At 41.8% G+C, this 25,786-nt stretch overlaps 1 protein-coding gene across 2 annotated transcripts in view; it reads left to right on the plus strand.

The window, feature by feature from the left end:
- The window catches only part of CYRIA (CYFIP related Rac1 interactor A), a 369,452-nt gene that overhangs the window by 135,030 nt on the left and 208,636 nt on the right, over positions 1-25,786 (plus strand). The gene's annotated exons all lie outside the window — the stretch shown is intronic.

Raw genomic sequence — 25,786 nt, forward strand, 5'->3', positions numbered from 1 at the left:
TTATGTAAATGGTACTTGTTCCACCCTTCCTACAGAGGCCAAATTCTGTACCCTTAAAGTGATGGTAAAGCTTAGCGTTGAGTGCCGTAGGGCTAGCACAGCTATTGGAGAAGAGGTGAATTTGCTTTGCGGGGGGGGGGGGGTTGTGGGGGCAACGGCGACCGGAGGGGCTTATTTTAGTAGAAAGAGTAACAAAATAAAGGTAAGTTGTTTTTTTTTTTTTGTTTTTTATTTGTTTTTTTTTATTATTGCATTTTCAATTAAAAATTATGAATAAAGGTCCATCTAATCTACTCTAGATACAGCCTAGCATTTCAAAAACCCTAAGCTTTACCATCACTTGAAACCATTGGTTTTCAAACTTGTTCTTAGGCCTCCCTAACAGTCCCACATTTTGAGAATATCTGAACTATAGCACAGGTGAAATAATCAGCTGAGGTAATCCTGAGAACCTGGCCTGTTAGGGAGGCCTGAGGACAGGTTTGAAAACCAGTGCTTTGAACTGATGCAGTTCAAGTAAAGTGATAGTAAATCCTAGCGCTAGGAATTACCAGTGCAGCAAATAAAGGGGGCTTTCAGTTATGAAATATGACAAAGTAGACAAATAAAGTAACTTTCAGCATTAAGTATTTTATGACTGAAAGTCCCTTTGTTGCACTGGTAAATCCTAGAATTTAAAAAATGCTAGGATTTACCATCACTTAAAGCAAATTGCAGCTTTTTGGAAACCTAGGTGTAAGATTTTTTATTTTTTTCCTTTCTAGGGAGCGTGGGACAAAACAGTTTACATCAAAACAAGCCTTGTTTGTTTAGAGTTTCTTTAATTTTAAAAAATAGCCACATGCATTTATCTTCAAATCGTCCACCTTCTTTTAAGATCTTCTGTCATTTTCCGGCTCACAGTTTGCAAACTTTGTACACAGTAGGTATTTTATATTGTTCTGTATGTATCCACACATTTCTGCATATAAGTTGCACCTGAATTTGAAATCTAAAATCTTTACAAAATGTTTGTACAGATTTAACTTGGGCCAGTTTTTTATTTTTTATTTTTTAAAAGATCATAACTTTTTAAATAATTTTAATAGTACATACAAACTGACTGGAAGTATATGTTGTGTAACAAAAACATTTTGCAAACTACTCCTAACTACATTTGCTATTGCTGATTGTGTTTTCCCCTTTTGACATAGGATGCATGGTGTGTTTTATATGCAGAAACAGGATAATCTGTTTATCTCTCATTAAAGTGCATTATTTGTCTACATGTTTATAACAATCTATGTATTTAAGTACTAACAGCTGTGCATGTTTGATATATTAACTTGCATGCATTAACATATTGACTAAATGTTACATAAAAATACTTGTTTAACACCTTTCTTATACAAACAGGATAACTGGAATATTGCTTTATACAAGAATATGTCAATCTAAATGATTACTTTTGTATTGCTGTTACATTCTTCCAAAGTGCTCATTTGTCTTTTGCATAATATTAATTTTAAGAGTATCAGACATGAGATCAAAAATTACTCTAAAGTGCATTTGACAGGTTATATGCTATTGTTATTACTTATATTGTGTTGTGATTATATTGCTTAACCTGTAAACTTGTCTCTTTCAACATGCCTCTCTTTAAAATGAGTTAAAGTAAAACACGTTTTGTGCTTGCCATATATAGTATTTTATTCCCACAACAAAAGTAGCCAAAATAGCTAGATTCCTTTTTTGCAGGTTTATGACAAAGTGTTTGTCCCAGTACACAACACTTAATCTAGTGTCACAGTTAACAGGTTAAGTCACACCTTATACAAGAAAGGCTATCATTTAATTGTTACAAAATACACACACAGCATTAAATTATCTTTTTTTAAGTTTTTATTATCTTTGAGAAATAATGTTAATTTGATTTAATTTTTTATTTATATTAATTTCACTGTTCTTAAATTATTATTTCTTTCCTAAGATATGGTGAGTCCACGGCTTGAGTAATTACTGTTGGGAATATCACTCCTGGCCAGCAGGAGGAGACAAAGAGCACCACAGTTAAACTGCTAAGTATCACTCTCTTACCCACAACCCCCAGTCATTCTCTTTGCGTTCAGTGCATGGATGAAGTGAAGTTTAGGTGTCTGAAGAAAAATTTTGATTTCATCTACAAGCAAGTTTTTGGGTATAGCCGTATTCCACGTCATTCCTTGCAGTCGGGTAGTGGTGGCTTTAAAGCAGTTAGGAAAACGCAGTAAGTACCTCTTTACACGTTCCTAACAATTGCTGTCCTAGTTTGGAAAGCCATGTAATCGGTCTGATGGTGGCTTCCGTGGACATCATTCCTTTTGCTCGATTCCATTTGAGAGTTCTCCAGTTGTGCATGCTCAGACAATGGAATGGCGACCATGCGGATCTATCTCAGAGAATAAAGTTAGATCAGTCGTCAAGGGACTCTCCCACGTGGTGTATTTCTCAGGAACAGCTGTCTCAGGGCACATGCTTTTGGAGACCTTCCTGGGACCACGGACACCAGCCTGCTGGGCTGTGGAGCAGTCTGGAACGCATAAAAAGCTCAGGGCCTTTGGAGGAGTCTGCTCTTCCCATCAACATCTTGGAGTTGAGGGCGATTTACAATGCTCTATTGGCTTGGCCTCGGTTTTCCTCAGCCCAGTTTATCATGTTCCAGTCAGACAACATAATCTCTGTGGCTTACATCAATCACCAGGGAGGAACTCTGAGTTCCTTAGCCATGAAGGCGGTTATTCGGATTCTTTAGTGGGCAGAGACCCACAATTGCTGTCTATCTGCCATCCACATTCCAGGAGTAGACAAATGGGAAGCGGATTTTCTGAGCAGACAGAATTTTCATCCCGGGGAGTGGGAACTCCATTCAGAGGTGTTTTCCAGCTTAGTCCTCAAATGGGGGGTGCCAGAGTTGGATCTGATGGAGTCCCGTCAGAACGCCAAGCTTCCAAGGTACGGTTCAAGGTCAAGAGATCCGCAGGGCGTTCTGATGGTCTGGCGGTTCCTTGGGTTTTCAGGTTTGCATACCTGTTTCCTCCGTTTGCTCTCCTTCCACAAGTCATTGCTCGTATCAAACAGGAGAGGGTGTCGGTGATTCTAATAGCCCCTGCGTGGCCTCACAGGATCTGGTTTTCAGACCTAGTGCAGATGTCTTCTCTCACTCCTTAGAGACTACCTCTGAGGAAGGACCTCCTGATTCAGGGTCCCTTCCTTCATCCAAATCTCATTTCTCTGAAGCTGACTGCTTGGAGATTGAATGCTTAATTCTGTCTAAATGTGGTTTTTCTGAGTCGATCATTGAGACCATGATTCAGGCTCGCAAGTCTGTTACTAGAAAGATTTACAATAAGATATGGCATAAATATCTTTACTGGTGTGAGTCCAAGGGCTACTCTTGGAGTAAAATTAGAATTCCTAGAATTGTATCTTTTCTTCAGGAAGGCCTAGAGAAGGGATTGTCAGTCAGTACCCTAAAGGGTCAGATTTCTGCTTGATCAGTTTTTCTACATAAACGTTTGGCGGGTGTGCCAGATGTGCAATCTTTTTGTCAGGCCTTGGTCAAAATCGGGCCTTTCTTTAAGTCTGTTTTTCCTCCTTGGAGTCTTAACCTTGTTCTTAAAGTTTTACAGCTGGCTGCATTTGAGCCGTTGCATTCCATAGACATGAAGTTGTTATCTTGGATGGTTTTGTTTCTTGTTGCTATCTCTTCTGCTCGAAGAGTCTCGGAACTCTGAGCTCTGCAGTGTGATTCTCCTTATCTTATTGTTCATGCCGATAAGGGGGTTCTTCGTACTAAGTTAAGTTTCCTTCCTAAGGTTGTTTCTAATAAAAATATCAATCAGGAAATTGTTGTTCCCTCTGTGTCCTAATCCTTCTTTTCTCCTACATTGGTGTATCCGGTCCACGGCTTCATCCTTACTTGTGGGATATTCTCAATCCCTACAGGAAGTGGCAAAGAGCACACAGCAAAGCTGTCCATATAGCTCCCTTCAGGCTCGGCCCCCCCCAGTCATTCTCTTTGCCGCTCTAACTAGTAGCATCTCTCCAGGTGTGGTAAAGAGTATGTGGTGTTAGTTGTAGTTTTTTATTTCTTCTATCAAGAGTTTGTTATTTTAAAATAGTGCCGGCTTGTACTATTTACTCTGCAGCAGAAAGTGAAGAAGATTTCTGCTAAGAGGACTATGATTTTAGCACCAGTAACTAAAATCCATTGCTGTTCCCACGCAGGACTGTTGAAACCAGATAACATCAGTTGGGGGGAACAGTTTGCAGGCTTAACTGCTTCAGGTATGATCAGTCATTTTTCTAACAAGACCCAGTAATGCTAGAAGACTGTCAGAAATTCCCTCTGGGATAGGTAAGCCATTGTTATTAGATTCAGCAATAAAAGGATGGCTTATTTTAAGGGCTTATGCTGGTTGACACTATTGTGGGCTAATCGATTGCTTTTTAGCAAGTTTTCAACTTAAATAGGTGTTTCTCCAACATAGGTGTGTCCGGTCCACGGCGTCATCCTTACTTGTGGGATATTCTCTTCCCCAACAGGAAATGGCAAAGAGCCCAGCAAAGCTGGTCACATGATCCCTCCTAGGCTCCGCCTACCCCAGTCATTCTCTTTGCCGTTGTACAGGCAACATCTCCACGGAGATGGCTTAGAGTTTTTTAGTGTTTAACTGTAGTTTTTATTATTCAATCAAGAGTTTGTTATTTTAAAATAGTGCTGGTATGTACTATTTACTCAGAAACAGAAAAGAGATGAAGATTTCTGTTTGTATGAGGAAAATGATTTTAGCACCGTAACTAAAATCCATGGCTGTTCCACACAGGACTGTTGAGAGCAATTAACTTCAGTTGGGGGAACAGGGTGCAGTCTCTTACTGCTTGAGGTATGACACATTCTAACAAGACGATGTAATGCTGGAAGCTGTCATTTTCCCTATGGGATCCGGTAAGCCATGTTTATTAAGATAGTAAATAAGGGCTTCACAAGGGCTTATTAAGACTGTAGACTTTTTCTGGGCTAAATCGATTCATTATTAACACATATTTAGCCTTGAGGAATCATTTAATCTGGGTATTTTGATAAGATTATATCGGCAGGCACTGTTTTAGACACCTTATTCTTTAGGGACTTTCCCTAATCATTGTCAGAGCCTCATTTTCGCGCCGGTATGGCGCACTTGTTTTTGAGAACAATGGCATGCAGCTGCATGTGTGTGGAGCTCTGATACATAGAAAAGTCTTTCTGAAGGCATCATTTGGTATCGTATTCCCCTTTGGGCTTGGTTGGGTCTCAGCAAAGCAGATTCCAGGGACTGTAAAGGGGTTAAATATAAAAACGGCTCCGGTTCCGTTATTTTAAGGGTTAAAGCTTCCAAATTTGGTGTGCAATACTTTTAAGGCTTTAAGACACTGTGGTGAAATTTTGGTGAATTTTGAACAATTCCTTCATACTTTTTCGCAATTGCAGTAATAAAGTGTGTTTAGTTTAAAATTTAAAGTGACAGTAACGGTTTTATTTTAAAACGTTTTTTGTGCTTTGTTATCAAGTTTATGCCTGTTTAACATGTCTGAACTACCAGATAGATTGTGTTCTGACTGTGGGGAAACCAAGGTTCCTTCTCATTTAACTATATGTATTTTATGTCATAAAAAAATTTAGTAAAAATGATGCCCAAGATGATTCCTCAAGTGAGGGGAGTATGCATGGTACTGCATCATCCCCTCCTTCGTCTACACCAGTCTTGCCCATACAGGAGGCCCCTAGTACATCTAGTGCGCCAATACTCCTTACTATGCAACATTTAACGGCTGTAATGGATAATTCTATCAAAAACATTTTAGCCAATATGCCCACTTATCAGCGAAAGCGCGACTGCTCTGTTTTAGAAAATTCTGTAGAGCATGAGAACGCTGATGATATGGTTTCTGAAGGGCCCCTACACCAGTCTGAGGGGGCCAGGGAGGTTTTGTCTGAGGGAGAAATTTCAGATTCAGGAAACATTTCTCAACAAGCTGAACCTGATGTGATTACTTTTAAATTTAAGTTGGAACATCTCCGCGCTCTGCTTAAGGAGGTGTTATCCAATTTGGATGATTGTGATTATCTGGTCATTCCAGAACCACTATGTAAAATGGAAAAGTTCTTAGAGGCCCCGGGGCCCCCCGAAGCTTTTCCTATATCCAAGCGGGTGGCGTACATTGTTAGTAAAGAATGGGACAGGCCCGGTATACCTTTAGTACCTCCCCCCATATTTATAAAATTGTTTTCCTATAGTCGACCCCAGAAAGGACTGATGGCAGACAGTCCCCAAGGTCGAGGGGGCGGTTTCTACTCTACACAAGCGCGCCACTATACCCATAGAAGATAGTTGTGCTTTCCAAGATCCTATGGATAAAAAATTAGAAGGTCTGCTAAAGATGTTTGTTCAGCAAGGTTCCCTTCTACAACCAATTGCATGCATTGTCCCTGTCACTGCAGCCGCGTGTTTCTAGTTTGATGAGCTAGGAAAGGCGATTATTAGTAATTCTTCTTCTTATGAGGAGATTATGGACAGAATTCGTGCTCTTAAATTGGCTAATTCTTTCACCCTAGACGCCACCTTGCAATTGGCTAGGTTAGCGGCGAAAAAATTCTGGGTTTGCTATTGTGGCGCAGAGCGCTTTGGTTAAAATCTTGGGCAGCGGATGCGTCTTCCAAGAACAAATTGCTTGACATACCTTTCAAGGGGAAAACACTCTTTGGCCCTGACTTGAAAGAGATTATCTCTGATATCACTGGGGGCAAGGGCCACGCCCTTCCTCAGGATAGGTCTTTTCAAGACCAAAAATAAACCTAAGTTTCGTCCCTTTCGCAGAAACGGATCAGCCCCAAGGGCTACGTCCTCTAAGCAGGAAGGTAATACTTCTCAAGCCAATCCAGCCTGGAGACCTATGCAAGGCTGGAACAAAGGAAAGCAGGCCAGGAAACCTGCCACTGCTACCAAGACAGCATGAAATGCGGGCCCCCGATCCGGGACCGGATCTGGTGGGGGGCAGACTCTCTCTCTTCGCTCAGGCTGGGGCAAGAGATGTTCTGGATCCTTGGGCGCTAGAAATAGTCTCCCAAGGTTATTCTCTGGAGTTCAAGGGGCTTCCTCCAAGGGGGAGGTTCCACAGGTCTCAGTTGTCTTCAGACCACATAAGAAGACAAGCATTCTTACATTGGGTAGAAGACCTGCTAAAAATGGGAGTGATTCATCCTGTTCCATTAGGAGAACAAGGGATGGGGTTCTACTCCAATCTGTTCATAGTTCCCAAAAAAGAGGGAACGTTCAGACCAATCTTAGATCTCAAGATCTTGAACAAGTTTCTCAAGGTTCCATCGTTCAAGATGGAAACCATTCGAACACTTCTTCCTTCCATCCAGGAAGGTCAATTCATGACCAAGGTGGATTTCAAGGATGCGTATCTACATATTCCTATCCACAAGGAACATCATCGGTTCCTAAGGTTTGCATTCCTGGACAAGCATTTCCAGTTCGTGGCGTTTTCTTTCGGATTAGCCACTGCTCCTAGGATTTTCTCATAGGTACTAGGGTCCCTTCTGGCGGTGCTAAGACCAAGGGGCATTGCTGTAGTACCTTACTTGGACGACATTCTGATTCGAGCGTCGTCCCTTCCTCAAGTAAAGGCTCACACGGACATTGTCCTGGCCTTTCTCAGATCTCACGGATGGAAAGTGAACGTGGAAAAGAGTTCTCTATCTCCGTCAACGAGGGTTCCCTTCTTGGGAACTATAATAGACTCCTTAGAAATGAGGATTTTTCTGACAGAAGCCAGAAAAACAAAACTTCTAGACTCTTGTCGGATACTTCATTCCGTTCCTCTTCCTTCCATAGCGCAGTGCATGGAAGTGATAGGTTTGATGGTAGCGGCAATGGACATAGTTCCTTTTGTGCGCATTCATCTAAGACCATTACAACTGTTCATGCTCAGTCAGTGGAATGGGGACTATTCAGACTTGTCTCCGAAGATACAAGTAAATCAGAGGACCAGAGACTCATTCCGTTGGTGGCTGTCCCTGGACAACCTGTCACAAGGGATGACCTTCCGCAGACCAGAGTGGGTCATTGTCACGACCGACGCCAGTCTGAGGGGCTGGGGCGCGGTCTGGGGATCCCTGAAAGCTCAGGGTCTTTGGTCTCGGGTAGAATCTCTTCTACCGATAAATATTCTGGAACTGAGAGCGATATTCAATGCTCTCAAAGCTTGGCCTCAGCTAGCGAGGGCCAAGTTCATACATCAACCATCAGGGGGGAACAAGGAGTTCCCTAGCGATGGAAGAAGTGACCAAAATCATTCTATGGGCGGAGTCTCACTCCTGCCACCTGTCTGCTATCCACATCCCAGGAGTGGAAAATTGGGAAGCGGATTTTCTGAGTCGTCAGACATTGCATCCGGGGGAGTGGGAACTCCATCCGGAAATCTTTGCCCAAGTCACTCAACCGTGGGGCATTCCAGACATGGATCTGATGGCCTCTCGTCAGAACTTCAGAGTTCCTTACTACGGGTACAGATCCAGGGATCCCAAGGCGGCTCTAGTGGATGCACTAGTAGCACCTTGGACCTTCAAACTAGCTTATGTGTTCCCGCCGTTTCCTCTCATCCCCAGGCTGGTAGCCAGGATCAATCAGGAGAGGGCGTCGGTGATTTTGATAGCTCCTGCGTGGCCACGCAGGACTTGGTATGCAGATCTGGTGAATATGTCATCGGCTCCACCATGGAAGCTACCTTTGAGACGAGACCTTCTTGTTCTAGGTCCGTTCGACCCACTCCAGCTGACTGCTTGGAGATTGAACGCTTGATCTTATCAAAGCGAGGGTTCTCAGATTCTGTTATTAATACTCTTGTTCAGGCCTGAAAGCCTGTAACCAGAAAAATTACCACATAATTTGGTATATCTGTTGGTGTGAATCTGCAGGATTCCCTTGGGACAAGGTTAAGATTCCTAAGAGTCTATCCTTCCTTCGAGAAGGATTGGAAAAAGGATTATCTGCAAGTTCCTTGATGGGACAGATTTCTGCCTTGTCTGTGTTACTTCACAAAAAGCTGGCAGCTGTGCCAGATGTTCTAGCCTTTGTTCAGGCTCTGGTTAGAATCAAGCCTGTTTACAAAATTTTGACTCCTCCTTGGAGTCTCAACCTAGTTCTTTCAGTTCTTCAGGGGGTTCCGTTTGAACCCTTACATTCCGTTGATATTAAGTTATTATCTTGGAAAGTTTTGTTTTTGGTTGCAATTTCTTCTGCTAGAAGAGTTTCAGAATTATCTGCTCTGCAGTGTTCTTCTCCTTATCTGGTGTTCCATGCAGATAAGGTGGTTTTGCGTACTAAACCTGGTTTTCTTCCAAAAGTTGTTTCTAACAAAAACATTAACCAGGAGATAGTTGTGCCTTCTTTGTGTCCTAATCCAGTTTCAAAGAAGGAACGTTTGTTGCACAACTTGGATGTAGTTCGTGCTCTCAAATTTTACTTAGCAGCTACTAAGGATTTCAGACAAACTTTGTCTTTGTTTGTTGTTTATTCTGGTAAACGGAGAGGTCAAAAAGCAACTTCTACCTCTCTCTCCTTCTGGATTAAAAGCATTATCCGATTGGCTTATGAGACTGCCGGACGGCAGCCTCCTGAAAGAATCACAGCTCACTCCACTAGGGCTGTGGCTTCCACATGGGCCTTCAAGAACGAGGCTTCTGTTGATCAGATATGTAAGGCAGCGACTTGGTCTTCACTGCACACTTTTTCTAAATTTTACAAATTTGATACTTTTGCTTCTTCTGAGGCTATTTTTGGGAGAAAGGTTTTGCAAGCCGTGGTGCCTTCCATTTAGGTGACCTGATTTGCTCCCTCCCTTCATCCGTGTCCTAAAGCTTTGGTATTGGTTCCCACAAGTAAGGATGACGCCGTGGACCGGACACACCTATGTTGGAGAAAACAGAATTTATGTTTACCTGATAAATTACTTTCTCCAACGGTGTGTCCGGTCCACGGCCCGCCCTGGTTTTTTTAATCAGGTCTGATAATTTATTTTCTTTAACTACAGTCACCACGGTAACATATGGTTTCTCCTATGCAAATATTCCTCCTTAACGTCGGTCGAATGACTGGGGTAGGCGGAGCCTAGGAGGGATCATGTGACCAGCTTTGCTGGGCTCTTTGCCATTTCCTGTTGGGGAAGAGAATATCCCACAAGTAAGGATGACGCCGTGGACCGGACACACCGTTGGAGAAAGTAATTTATCAGGTAAACATAAATTCTGTTTTTTTTATCAACTTAAAACACTTTTGGGGATTAATTTGCGCCTGGCACTTAGTTGGACACCTAATCTAGTCAGAAAGGCCCCTCCACTCTGGTATGCAGAGGAAGGAAGCCTCATTTTCGCGCCTCAATTGTGCACATGTTTTGACTAGCCAGTTCATGCAGCTTCACGTGGGGAGTCTGGAGGCATCAGGAAGGGCTCCAGGGAGGCTTATATTCTTACCAAAATAACCCTAAGGAAGGTAAAAGCCACAGGGTAAGCTGTGGCAGAGTACTGTAGTGTGTTAACCGGTTAACTGCTGTTATTAGCTCCGGTTTGGGCATTAAGGGGTTAATTGGTCTGAAAATTTGTGTGCAACCTTTTCAAAGCATTATGACACTGTGGTGAAAATTTCATAAAAATCGGATGTGTTTTTGATGGTTTTTTGATGTTTCAGTAATAAAGTGTGCACTTTTATTATTTAAAGAGACAGTAACGTTTTTGTCAAAAATAAATTTTATTGCATTGAAGTTACTATGTTCAAAGGCCAAGGTGGTTCCCCCATTAAATTTATGTGTGAAATGTGCTATAGCGCCCAAACAGCTTAAGGACCGTACAATTACACTTAAAGATATAGCCCAAGATGATTCTTTAGCTGAAGGGTGTGAAGATAGCTCGCTATCCTCCCCTTCTGTGTCAACACCAGCTATGCCCCCGCAAGCGATGCCCAGTACATCTAACGCACCAATTGCGTTTACTATGCAACACTTAGCGGCAGTAATGGATAATTCTCTCTCAGCATTTTTATCCAAACTGCCAGCTTTTCCTAGGAAGCGTGATTGCTCAGTTTTAAACACAGAAAATGAGCAAGCTGACGCAGAGGATAATTTATCTGTAGTGCCCTCACATCAATCTGACTTGGCCTGTCTGAGGGAGAAATTTCTGACACAGGGAAAGTTTCTCAGCAGGCAGAGCCTGATGCCATAGCATTTAAATTTAAGCTAGAACACCTCCGCGCCCTACTTAAGGAGGTCCTAGCTACACTTGATTGTGATCCCTGAAAAATTGTGTAAAATGGACAAATTCTTAGAGGTCCCAGTACACACTGATGCATTTCCGATACCTAAGAGGGTGGCGGATATCGTGACTAAGGAGTGGGAGAAGCCAGGTGTACCCTTTGTTCCCCCTCCTATATTTAAGAAAATGTTCCCAATTGTTGACCCTAGAAGGGACGCATGGCAGACGGTCCCTAAGGTAGAGGGGGCAGTTTCAACGCTAGCTAAGCGCACGACTATACCAATAGAAGACAGTTGCGCTTTCAAAGATCCTATGGATAAAAAATTAGGTTTACTTAAGAAAATCTTTGTTCAACAGGGTTTTCTTCAACCAATTTCTTGCATTATTCCTGTAACCACTGCAGCGGCTTTTTGGTTTGAGGAACTAGAAAACTCGCTCCAAAAGGAGACTCCTTATGATGAAGTCATGGACAGAATTCACGCCCTGAAGTTGGCTAATTCTTTCATTACAGACGCCGCTTTCCAGTTAGCTAAATTAGCGGCGAAAAATTCTGGTTTTGCAATTGTGGTGCGCAGAGCGCTTTGGTTAAAGTCTTGGTCGGCGGATGTGTCGTCCAAAACAAAATTACTTAATATTCCTTTCAAGGGTAAGACCCTATTTGGGCCAGAGTTGAAGGAAATTATTTCAGATATCACTGGGGGAAAGGGCCATGCCCTTCCACAGGATAGACCTTTCAAGGCTAAAAATAAGTCTAATTTTCGTTCCTTTCGCAATTTCAGGAACGGACCGACTTCCACCTCTACAGCCACTAGGCAAGAGGGTAACGCATCCCAGCCCAAACCAGCATGGAAGCCATTGCAAGGCTGGAACAAGGGCAAACAGGCCAAGAAGCCTGCTGCTGCTACCAAGACAGCATGAAAGGGGTAGCCCCCGATCCGGGACCGGATCTAGTAGGGGGCAGACTTTCTCTCTTTGCTCAGGCTTGGGCAAGAGATGTTCCGGACCCCTGGGCACTAGAAATTGTTTCTCAGGGGTATCTTCTAGAGTTCAAGTCTCGCTTATCTTTAGACCAGATAAAGAGACAGGCATTCTTACGTTGCGTAGAAGACCTATTAAAGATGGGAGTGATACACCCAGTTCCAACAGCGGAACAAGGACTGGGTTTTTACTCAAACCTGTTTGTAGTTCCCAAAAAAGAAGGAACTTTCAGGCCAATTCTGGACTTAAAAATTCTAAACAAATTCCTCAGAGTTCCATCATTCAAAATGGAAACCATTCGGACAATTTTACCAACGATCCAGGAGGGTCAATACATGACTACCGTGGACTTAAAGGATGCGTACCTGCATATTCCTATCCACAAACATCACCATCAGTTCCTGAGGTTCGCCTTTCTGGACAAACATTACCAGTTTGTGGCTCTTCCGTTCGGTTTAGCCACTGCTCCCAGAATTTTCACAAAGGTGCTAGGGTCCCTTCTAGCGGTGCTAAGGCAGAGGGGCATTGCAGTAGCACCTTACCTAGACGACATTCTAATACAAGCGTCGTCCCTTCCCAAAGCAAGGGATCATACAGACATTGTTTTAGCCTTTCTCAGATCTCACGGGTGGAAGGTGAACATAGAAAAAAGTTCCCCGTCCACAAGGGTTCCCTTTCTGAGAACGATAATAGACTCCGTAGAAATGAAGATCTTTCTGACAGAGGTCAGGAAGTTAAAGCTTCTGAACGCTTGTCGAGTTCTTCAATCCATTCCTCAGCCCTCCATAGCTCAGTGCATGGAGGTAATAGGACTAATGGTTGCGGCAATGGACGTGGTTCCTTTTGCTCGAATTCATTTAAGACCATTGCAACTGTGCATGCTCAAACAGTGGAATGGGGATTATGCAGACTTGTCTCCCCAGATTCAAATGGACCAGAAAACCAGAGACTCACTCCTCTTGTGGCTGTCTCTAGATCACCTGTCTCAGGGAATGAGTTTCCGCAGACCGGAGTGGATCATCGTCACGACCGACGCCAGTCTTTTGGGCTGGGGCGCGGTCTGGGAGTCCCTGAAGGCTCAGGGTCTATGGTCTCGGGAAGAATCTCTTCTCCCGATAAACATATTGGAATTGAGAGTGATATTCAATGCGCTCCAGGCATGGCCTCAACTAGCGGAGGCCAGATTCATCAGATTTCAGTCGGACAACATGACGACTGTAGCGTACATCAATCATCAGGGGGGAACGAAGAGTTCCCTGGCGATGAGAGAGGTATCCAAGATCATCAAATGGGCAGAGGATCGCTCCTGCCATCTATCAGCAATTCACATCCCAGGAGTGGACAACTGGGAAGCGGATTATCTGAGTCGTCAGACTTTCCATCCGGGGGAGTGGGAACTTCACCCAGAGGTTTTTGCCCAGTTAACTCAACTATGGGGCATTCCGGATCTGGATCTGATGGCGTCACGTCAGAACTCAAAAGTTCCATGTTATGGGTCCAGGTCCAGGGATCCCAAGGCGACACTGGTAGATGCCTTAGCAGCGCCTTGGTCGTTCAATCTAGCTTATGTCTTTCCACCGTTTCCTCTTCTCCCACGGCTAGTAGCCAGGATCAAACAGGAGAAGGCTTCGGTAATTCTGATACCTCCTGCGTGGCCACGCAGGACCTGGTATGCAGACCTGGTGAATATGTCATCGGTTCCACCATGGAAGCTACCTTTGAGGCAGGACCTTCTAATTCAAGGTCCATTCGTACATCCAAACCTAGTCTCTCTGCAACTGACTGCTTGGAGATTGAACGCTTGATTCTAGCTAAGCGTGGGTTTTCGGATTCAGTTATAGATACCCTGATTCAGGCTAGAAAGCCGGTCACTAGGAAAATTTACCATAAGATATGGCGGAAATATCTTTGTTGGTGCGAATCCAAGGGTTACTCATGGAGTAAGATTAGGATTCCAAGGATTTTAGCGTCTCTCCAAGAAGGACTGGAGAAAGGTTTGTCAGCTAGTTCCTTAAAAGGACAGATATCAGCTCTGTCTGTTTTGTTGCACAAACGTCTGGCAGCAATGCCAGATGTTCAGGAGTTTGTGCAGGCTTTAGTCAGAATCAAGCCTGTCTACAGACCTGTGGCTCCTCCATGGAGTCTAAATCTAGTTCTTTCAGTTCTTCAGGGGGTTCCGTTTGAACCTCTACATTCCATAGATATTAAGTTACTATCTTGGAAAGTTTGTTTTTGGTTGCTATCTCTTCCGCTAGAAGAGTTTCTGAATTGTCTGCTTTGCAGTGTAATTCACCCTATCTGGTGTTTCATACAGATAAGGTCGTTTTACGTACCAAACCTGTTTTTCTTCCAAAAGTGGTTTCCAATAAGAATATTAACCAGGAAATAGTTGTTCCTTCTCTGTGTCCTAACCCAGCTTCTAACAAGGAACGTCTGTTACACAATCTCGATGTGGTTCGTGCTTTGAAGTTTTACCTAAAAGCAACTAAAGATTTTGTCTATTCTGGTAAGAGGAGAGGTCAAAAGGCGACTGCGACCTCTCTGTCTTTCTGGCTGAAAAGCATCATCCAGTTGGCTTATGAGACTGCTGGAAGGCAGCCTCCTGACGAATTACAGCTCACTCTACTAGAGCTGTGGCTTCCACTTTGGCTTTCAAGAATGAGGCTTCTGTTGAACAGATCTGTAAGGCAGCGACTTGGTCTTCACTGCATACATTTGCCAAATTTTACAAATTCGATACTTTTGCTTCTTCGGAGGCTATTTTTGGGAGAAAGGTTTTGCAAGCCGTGGTGCCTTCCGTTTAGGTTACCTGACTTGTTCCCTCCCTTCATCCGTGTCCTAAAGCTTTGGTATTGGTTCCCACAAGTAAGGATGAAGCCGTGGACCGGATACACCAATGTAGGAGAAAACAGAATTTATGTTTACTTGATAAATTTCTTTCTCCTACGGTGTATCCGGTCCACGGCCCACCCTGGCATTTTAGTCAGGTTTAAATTTATTTTTATAAACTACAGTCACCACTGCACCCTATGGTTCTCCTTTTTCTCTTAACCGTCGGTCGAATGACTGGGGGGGCGGAGCCTGAGGGGAGCTATATGGACAGCTTTGCTGTGTGCTCTCTTTGCCACTTCCTGTAGGGATTGAGAATATCCCACAAGTAAGGATGAAGCCGTGGACCAGATACACCGTATGAGAAAGAAATTTATCAGGTAAACATAAATTCTGTTTTTTCAAAGAACGTTTATTACACAATTTGGATGTTGTACGTGTTCTTAAATTCTACTTACAGGCAAATGAGGATTTTCGCCAGGCCTCTGCCCTCTTTGTCTGTTTCTCTGGGAAATGTAAAGGTCAGAAAGCTACTGCTACTTCTCTTTCTTTTTGGTTGCAAAGTATAATTTGTTTGGCTTATGAGACTGCTGGATAGCAGCCTCTTAAAAGAGAATTACGGCTCATTCCACAAGAGCTGTTTTCTCTTCTTGGGCTTTCAAAAATGAAGCTTCTGTGGAACAAATTTGCAAGACTGCAACTTTGTTTTCTCTACATCCTTTTTCCAAATTTTCCAAATTTGATATTTTTGCCTCGACTGAGTCTTCTTTTTAGAGAAAGGTTCTTCAAGCTGTGGTGCCATCTGTTTTAGGACTGACTTTATCCATGTCCTCTAGCTTGGGTATTGGTTCCCGACAGTAATTACTCAAGCCGTGGACTCACAATATCTTAGGAAAGAAAAACAAAATTTATGCTTACCTGATAAATTTATTTATGTCCGGATATGGTGAGTCGACGGCCCCACCCTTTATTTTAAGACTGTTGTTCTTTTGACTATAACCTTAGGCACCTCTACACCTTGTGTTACTCATTTTTCTCCATTTCTCTTTGGTCGATTGACTTGGGGTTGTGGGTAAGGGAGTGATACTAGGCAGTTTAACTGTGGTGCTCTTTGCCTCCTCCTGCTGGCCAGGAGTGATATTCCCAAAAGTAATTACTCAAGCCATGGACTCCCCATATCCGGAAAGAAATACATTTATCAAGTAAGCATAAAAAATTTGTTTTTCTTTCCTATGACATGGAGAGTCCACGTTGTCATTCCAATTACTAGTGGGATATTCACTTCTGGCCAGCAAGATGAGGCAAAGAGCACCCCAGCAGAGCTGTTCAGTGTCACTTCCCTTACCCATAACCCCCAGTCATTCTATTTGCTTCTGTCAATGGAGGACGTTCAAAGTTGGTGTCTGAAGATATTTAATCCTTTTATGGGTATTTTTCCCTGCAAGCAAGGATTGAGGTTTAGCTGTGTCCACGTCAATCTCTTTAGTAAGAGTAGTGGTGGCTTTTAGCAGTTAGGTGGTGGTGAGGTTGTCCTTGCTTTGTTTCTAGCATTGTTGCTACCCTTGTTATAGAAAGCCAGAGTTGGTTACTCTGTTCTTTCTTTTTCTACAAGTCTCTGATATGAGTATGTATCCTTTCGCGCCTTGTAAGCTGTCTTCCTGCCCGACAGCTGGATATGCAGGTAAGTGCTTTTGTCTTCTAGGTATTGGAGACTTGCACTTTCAGGAATTTATCTTGCACTATTTTAAAAAATAATTAAATAAAATGGGACTTATTCAATTCTTAAGGATTTATTTGGGCAGTGTGCAGGCACTATTAGTATGTGAAGGAGACTAAGAGGTTAACACTTCCTCTATTTTTTTGTGGGACGGTTCCTCTGGGCCAGGAGACAGAAGGATTTCTTTATGAGAAATGCTAAGAGAAAGTGTTTGACAGTGTTTTTGTACTTTTTTTAAAATTAATATTGGGATCGTAACTGTTAGTCTGCAGAGAAACATTTGCGTGTTTTTGCTTGTTGCACAGTTTCTTGTGCTGCCGCTCAAGTGATAGCCCACTCTTCTGCTTGTACGCTGAGCGGAGCGGTGTCATTCCCTGTCTTCATCTGTGGCCTCTGTGGGGACCTCGTCAAAGCTCTTCATTTGTTTTAATTCTGCAGCTAGCGGTTATGGTAGGACACCTCATTCTGGCTGAGGTGTAGAGGTGTATTTTTGCTCTTAATTAGCTTCTTAAAGCGACCGTTAACTTTTCAATTTTTTGGTCATTATTTATTTGGGGCTCTATCTTAGCCATGGACACTGAACAGGAGTCGGTTTCACTTGATAAATGTTTATTATGTTTAGAGGCCCAAATTGTTTTGCCTATGCAATTTTGTTCCTCATGTTTAGCTAGGACCCTAACATTTAAAGATAAATTACTCCCTTCTGAGCATATTGTCCCTCAGGATAATGCTGTTCAGGATATGTCGCAGCTTTCTCCTCAAACATCCCAAGCCGCAATGGCATTACATACAGTGCCCTGCGGTTCCTCTCAGCCTCCTGGAGGCGTGTATTTGCCAGTAGATTTTGCTGCACAGATATATCTAATGCGGTGTCTGCGGCTTTATCTGCTTTCTTTCATGTAATTGGCAAGAGTCCATGAGCTAGTGACATATGGGATATACAATCCTACCAGGAGGGGCAAAGTTTCCCAAACCTCAAAATGCCTATAAATACACCCCTCACCACACCCACAATTCAGTTTTTACGAACTTTGCCTCCTATGGAGGTGGTGAAGTAAGTTTGTGCTAAGATTTCTATGTTGATATGCGCTTCTCAGCATTGTTGAAGCCTGATTCCTCTCAGAGTACATTGAATGTCAGAGGGACGTGAAGGGAGTATCACTTATTGAATACGATGATTTCCCTAACCAGGGTTTATTTGATGGGTTCTCTGTTATCGGTCGTAGAGATTCATCTCCTACCTCCCTTTTCAGATCGACGATATACTCTCAATTTACCATTACCTCTACTGATAACTGTTTCTGTACTGGTTTGGCTATCTGCTATATGTGGATGGGTGTCTTTTGGTGAGTATGTTTTTATTTCTTAAGACACCTCAGCTATGGTTTGGCACTTTATGCATTTATAGAAAGTTCTAAATATATGTATTGTACTTATATTTGCCATGAGTCAGGTTCATGTATTTCCTTCTGCAGACTGTCAGTTTCATATTTGGGTAATATAAACATCTTTTATGAAAAAAAATTCTTACCTGGGGTTTAGTCTTTTTTCAATTGACTACTTCTTGCAAATTGCGGGTGACATTAGGCCCGCGGGTGCGTCAAATGCTAAACTTTATTGCGTCATTCTTGGCGCGAAAATATTTTTAGCGCGGAAAAACGTCTGACGCAACTTCGTCATTTCCGGCGTAATACTTGACACCGAGACCTTTCACACGGTTGAGTCATTAGTGACGCAAGTGTGTCATTTCCGGTTATTTTGGGTGCCAAAAAGTTTACGTTACGTTGTGCGTCATACTTGGCGCCAAACTTTTTCATTATTTCAATACCCCATTGATGTTTGCCTCTTGATTTTTTCTCTATCAGAGGCCTATGCTGTTTGCTTTTTTTCCCATTCCTGAAACTGTCATATAAGGAAATAGATAATTTAGCTTTTTATGTTTTTTCTCTTACATTTTGCAAGATGTCTTTTTCGGATCCTGCCTCAGAAGTTTCTGCTGGAACATTGCTGCTTGACATCGGTCCTACCAAAGCTAAGTGCATTTGTTGTAAAATTGTTGAAATTATTTTGCCGGATGTCATTTGTAATAGTTGTCATGATAAACTTTTACATGCAGTTAGTGTATCCATCAGTAATAGCACATTGCCAGTTGTAGTTTCTTCAACTTCTAATGTGCATGATATACCTGTAAATTTTAAAGAATTTGTTTCTGATTCTATTTTGAAGGCTTTGTCTGCATTTCCACCTTCTAATATACATAAAGGTCTTTTAAAACTTCTCATTTAGTTGATGAAATTTCAAATGACCAACAACATAATTTATCCTCTTCTGATGAGGATCTATCTGATACAGAAGATCCTTCCTCAGACATTGACACTGACAAATCTACTTATTTATTTAAAATAGAGTATATGCGTTCTTTATTAAAAGAAGTGTTAATAATTTTGGATATTGAGGTAACCAGTCCTATTGACGTTCAGTCTAATAATAACGTTTAAATGGTGTTTTTAAACCTCCTGTGGTTTCTCCAGGGGTTTTTCCTATTCCTGAGGCTATTTCTGACATGATTTCTAGGGAATGGAATAAGCCAGGTACTTCTTTTATTCCTTCTTCAAGGTTTAAAAAATTGTATCCTTTACCAGCAAAATCTATAGAGTTTTGGGAAAAAATCCCCAAAGTTGATGGGGGCTATTTCTACTCTTGCTAAACATACCACTATTCCTATGGAAGATAGTACTTCCTTTTAAGGATCCTTTAGATAGGAAGCTTGAATCTTATCTAAGGAAGACCTATTTATATTCAGGTCATCTTCTCAGACCAGCAATTTCTTTGGCTGATGTTGCGGCTGCATCAACCTTCTGGTTGGAGAATTTAGCGCAACAGGAATTGGATTCTAACTTATGTAGCATTATTCGCCTATTGCAATATGCTAATCATTTTATTGTGATGCAATTTTTGATATTATCAAAATTGATGTTAGATCCATGTCTTTAGCTATTTTAGCTAGAAGAGCTTTGTGGCTTAAATCTTGGAATGCTGATATGATAGATAGATTACTATCTCTTTCTTTCCAAGGTATTAATTTATTTGGTTCTCAGTTGGATTCTATTATTTCAACTGTCACTGGGGGAAGGGAGTTTTTCTGCCTCAGGATTAAAAACCTAAGGGTAAATCTAAGGCTTCTAACCGTTTTCGTTCCTTTCGTCAGAATAAGGAACAAAAACTCAATCTTCCCCCCAAGGAGTCTGCTTCCATTTCGAAGCCTTCCTCAAATTGGAATAAATCCAAGCCATTTAGGAAACCAAAGTCAGCCCCTAAGTCCGTATGAAGGTGCGGCCCTCATTCCAGCTCAGATGGTAGGGGGCAGATTAAGGTTTTTCAAAGATATTTGGATAAAATCTGTCCAAAATCAATGGTTTCAGAGCATTGTTTCTCAAGGGTATCGAATAGGATTCCGAGTAAGACCATCTGTGAGAAGATTTTTTTCTTTCACGTATCCCAGTAAATCCAGTAAAAGTTCAGGCTTTCCTGAAGTGTGTTTCAGACCTGGAGTCTTCAGGGGTAATCATGCCAGTTCCTCCTCAGGAACAAGGTTTGGGGTTTTATTCAAATCTATTCATTGTACCAAAGAAGGAAAATTTATTCAGACCAGTTCTGGATCTAAAAATTTTGAATCGTTATGCAAGAGTACCAACTTTCATGATGGTGACTATAATGACTATTCTGCCTTTTGTTCAGCAAGGACATTATATGTCCACAATAGACTTGCAGGATGCATACCTTCATATTCCGATTCATCCAGAACATTATCAGTTTCTGAGATTCTCTTTTCTAAACAAGCATTACCAATTTGTTGCTCTTCCATTTTGCCTAGCAACAGCTCCAAGAATCTTTTCATAGGTTCTGGGTGCCCTACTCTCAGTAATCAGAGAACAGGGTATTGCAGTGTTTCCTTATTTGGATGATATCTTGGTACTAGCTCAGTCTTTGCGTACTGCAGAATCTCACACAAATCAACTAATGTTGTTTCTTTGGAAACATGGTTGGAGGATCAATTTACCAAAAGTTTCTTGATTCCTCAGACAAGGGTCACCTATTTAGGCTTCCAAATAGATTCAGTGTCCATGACTCTGTCTCTAACAGACAAGAGACGTTTAAAATTGGTTGCAGCCTGCCGGCACCTTCAGTCTCAGTCATTCCCTTTAGTGGCTATGTGCATGGAAGTTTTAGGTCTCATGACTGCAGCATCGGACGCGATCCCCTTTGCTCGTTTTCACATGAGACCTCTACAGCTTTGTATGCTGAATCAATGTACGACACTCTCTGACATGGTGGATAGATCACCATCGTTTAGTTCAAGGGGCTTCTTTTGTTCGTCCAACCTGGACTGTAATCACAACAGATATGAGTCTTTCAGGTTGGGGAGCTGTTTGGGGACCTCTGAGAGCACAAGGGGTTTGGAAATCTCAAGAGGCTAGATTACCAATAAATATTTTAGAACTCCTTGGAATTCTCAGAGCTCTTCAGTTTTGGCCTCTGCTAAAGAGAGAACCGTTCATTTGTTTTCAGACAGACAATATCACAACAGTGGCATATGTCAATCATCAGGGTGGGACTCGCAGTCCCCAAGCTATTAAAGAAGTATCTTGGATATTTGTTTGCGCGGAATCCAACTCTTGTCTAATCTCTGCGGTGCTTATCCCAGGTGTAGACAATTGGGAGGCGGATTATCTCAGCCACCAGACTTTACATCCAGAGGAGTGGTCTCTCCATCCAGATGTGTTTTCTTAGATTGTTCAGTTGTGGGGTCTTCCAGAGATAGATCTCATGGCCTCTCATCTAAACAAGAAACTTCCCAGATACCTGTCCAGGTCCAGGGATGTTCAGGCGGAAGCAGGGGATGCGCTGACACTTCCTTGGTGCTATCATCCTGCTTACATTTTCCCGCCTCTAGTTCTCCTTCCAAGAGTGATCTCCAAAATCCTCATGGAACAATCATTTGTGTTGCTGGTGGCTCCAGCATGGCCACACAGGTTTTGGTATGCGGATCTGGTTTGGATGTCCAGTTGCCCGCTTTGGCCACTTCCGTTTGGCCAGACCTACTATCTCAATGTCCGTTTTTCCATTAGGATCTCAAATCATTAAATTTGAAGGTATGGAAATTGAACGCTTAGTACTAAGTCATAGAGGTTTCTCTGACTAATACTATGTTACAAGCTCGTAATCTGTTTCTAGAAAGATTTATTATAGAGTTTGTAAGACTTAAATTTCATGGTGTTCTTCTCATAAATTCTCCTGGCATTCTTTTAGAATTCCTAGAATTTTACAGTTTCTTCAGGACGGTTTGGATAAGGGTTTGTCTGCAAGTTCATTGAAAGGACAAATCTCCGCTCTTTCTGTTTTATTTCATAGAAAGATTGCTATACTTCCTGATATACACTGTTTTGTACAGGCTTTAGTTCTTATTAAGCCTGTTATTTAATCAATTTCTCATCCTTGGAGTCTTAATTTGGTTCTGACGGCTTTACAGGTTCTTCCATTTGAACCTATGCATTTTTTGGACATTAAACTACTTTCTTGGAAAGTGTTGTTCCTTTTGGCCATCTCTTCTGCTAGAAGAGTTTCTGAGTTATCTGCTCTTTCTTGTGAGTCTCCTTTTCTGATTTTTTTCATCAGGATAAGGCAGTTTTGCGGACTTCTTTTCAATTTTTACCTAAGGTTGTGAATTCTAACAACATTAGTAGAGAAATTGTTGTCCCTTCCTTGTGTCCTAATCCTAAGAATTCTTTGGAAAGTTCCTTACATTCTTTGGATGTGGTAAGAGCTTTGAAATATTATGTGAAAGCTACTAAAGATTTCAGGAAGACTTCCAGTCCTATTTGTTTTATTTTCTGGTCCTAGGAAAGGTCAGAAGGCTTCTGCTATTTCCTTGGCTTCTTGGTTGAAACTTTTGATTCATCAAGTTTATTTTGAGTCGGGTCAGGCCCCGCCTCAGAATTACAGTTCATTCTACTAGATCAGTCTCCACTTTGTGGGCTTTTAAGAATGAAGCTTCAGTTGATCAGATTTGCAAAGCGGCATCTTGATCATCTTTGCATTCATTTACTAAATTCTACCGTTTTGATGTATTTGCTTCTTCGGAAGTAGTTTTTGGTAGAAAAGTTCTTCAGGCAGCTGTTTCAGTTTGATTCTTCTGCTTTTGATTTGTTTTTTTCTTTTAAATGAAATAAACTTATATTTTTGGGTTGTGGATTAATTTTTTTCAGCAGATTATGGCTGTTTTTATTTTATTCCCTCCCTCTCTAGTAACTCTTGAGTGGAGATCCACATCTTGGGTATTGATATCCCATATGTCACTAGCTCATGGACTCTTGCCAATTACATGAAAGAAAACATAATTTATGTAAGAACTTACCTGATAAATTCATTTCTTTCATATTGGCAAGAGTCCATGAGGCCCACCCTTTTTATGGTGGTTATGATTTTTTGTATAAAGCACAATTATTTCCAAATTTATTTTGTTGATGCTTTCTACTCCTTTCTTTATCACCCCACTGCTTGGCTATTCGTTAAACTGAATTGTGGGTGTGGTGAGGGGTGTATTTATAGGCATTTTGAGGTTTGGGAAACTTTGCCCCTCCTGTTAGGATTGTATATCCCATATGTCACTAGCTCATGGACTCTTGCCAATATGAAAGAAATGAATTTATCAGGTAAGTTCTTACGTAAATTATGTTTTTCCCATTGCGGTTAAGCGCAAGAGGAAATCAAATCATATTTCTGCTAATAAGGTGTCTGTTCCATCGTCTTTTGCGATGGTTGACCTCCCCTATAAGTCAGATGAGGAGGATACCTTGGTAGCTTCTGAGGGTGAGATCTCAGATTCTGACAGTGTAAATCCTTTGATTCTTTGATTCTGAAGAAGTAAACTTCAGATTTAAGCCTAAACACCTTCATTTACTTCTAAAGGAGGCATTGGCTACTTTGGACGACTCTGACCCTTCTGTCGCTGTCAACCCTAAAAAAATCTAGTAAACTTAATAAATACTATGATATTCCTTCTTCTGTGGAAGTTTTTCCTGTTCCAGACTGTATGTCTGAGATCAAATCACAGAATTGGGATAATCCAAGGGTTACCTTTTCCCCTTCTTCCATTTAAAAAAAAAGTTTCCTGTTGCTGACTCCAATTGGAGTGGAAGTAGCTATTTCTACCCTGCCAAAAGATCTACGATTCCTATAGAGGATAGCTGTTATAAGGATCCAATGGATAAAAAGCTTGAGGCTTATTTACTCCTCAATTCATGTCTCTCTCTCCAGTCTGTTCGTCCATCGGTGGCTCAATGCATGGAGGTACTTGGTCTGTTGATTGCTTCCATGGACATCATTGCTTTTACTCGGTTTAATCTGAGATCTCTGCATCTATGCATGCTGAGTCAGTGGAACGGAGACCATTTAGATTTATCTCAGAGGATAGACTGGGATTCTCTAACAAGAGACTCTCTTGTGGTGGGTTTCACTGGATCATCTGTCTCAGGACACATGCTTCCAGAGACCCTCCTGGATGATTGTGACCACGGACGCCAGCCTGTTAGGATGGGGAGCAGTCTGGGGCTCGTTAGAAGCTCAGGGCCTGTGGACTTGGAGTCCTCTCTTCCCGTAGACATCTTAGAGTTGAGAGCAATCTTCACTGCCTTGATAGCTTTGCCTCAGCTGTCTTTAGCCCGGTTTATCAGATTCAAGTCGGACAACATCATCTCTGTGGCTTACATCAACCACCAGGGAGGAACTCAGAGTTCCCTTGCTATGAAGGAGGTGACGCACATTATACAATGGGCGGAAACTCACGATTGTCTTCTCTCTGCCATCCACATTCCAGGAGTGGAGAACTGGGAGGCGGATTTTCTGAGCAGTTAGACCTTTCATCCCGGGGAGTGGGATCTCCATCTGGGGGTGTTCACCAGGATATCCCTCAGGTTGGGGGTTCCAGAGATGGATCTGATGGTGTCTCGCCACTAGTAATTGGAATGATGTTGTGGACTCTCCATGTCATAGAAAAGAAAACAAAATTTTTGCTTACCTGATAAATTTCTTTCTTACCGGACATGGACCCCACCCTTAAATAAGACAGTATTTTTTTTTTGTTAAACCTGAGGCACCTCTACACTTGGGCTGCAACTAACGATTATTTTCATAATCGATTAATCGGCAGATTTTTGAATATCTATATGCAATGGTAAATAACCAGCTATAAGGTTAGGGGAAAATATCTAGCCCTCTGTAAATATAACAAATTTATACTTAGTTTGAATCTGGTAAATATTTTCACAATTGATTAAAAATATAAAACGATAAAAAACAATCAAAAGCGCTAATGACTATCAATAACAGGACAAAGCCTTACACATTTATTTATACAGTACATATAATCAGCAATAGCAAGCAATACACTAATATTTGTGCAAACTGATAAAAGTGCACATTAATTCAAATAACTCCCATCAATCTAGGGGCTAGGTATGATTAACAAGCTCAGCGCTATATCATGCAAAGCATAGTTCCAAATCCCCTGATTTAATATAAACAATCCAAATGATGACTATTATATCTGGGTGCACATAAGCCAGGGGTAGTTGTAAACTTATACTGTTCTGAAAAAGTGAAAAGTATACGTCTGTAGACGTCTTTTAGGCTAAGGACATAACCATAAAACACTACCATGTGCAGGAGCTCAGTGGAGTGAAGCAGCTGGTGTTGTGCACAGACCAACTAATTGCAAACCAACTAATAGATTATGAGATTCGTTGACAACTATTTTTATAATCAATTATTATCGATTATGACGATTAGTTGTCTACTCTACACCTTATCTTTTTTCCATTTCCCTTCGGCCGAATGACTGGGGGTTATGGGTAAGGGAAGTGAGACTTAACAGCTCTGCTGGGGTGCTCTTTGCC

Source organism: Bombina bombina, chromosome 4 (assembly GCF_027579735.1).
Source record: "Bombina bombina isolate aBomBom1 chromosome 4, aBomBom1.pri, whole genome shotgun sequence".
NCBI classification, from domain to species: Eukaryota; Metazoa; Chordata; class Amphibia; order Anura; family Bombinatoridae; genus Bombina; species Bombina bombina.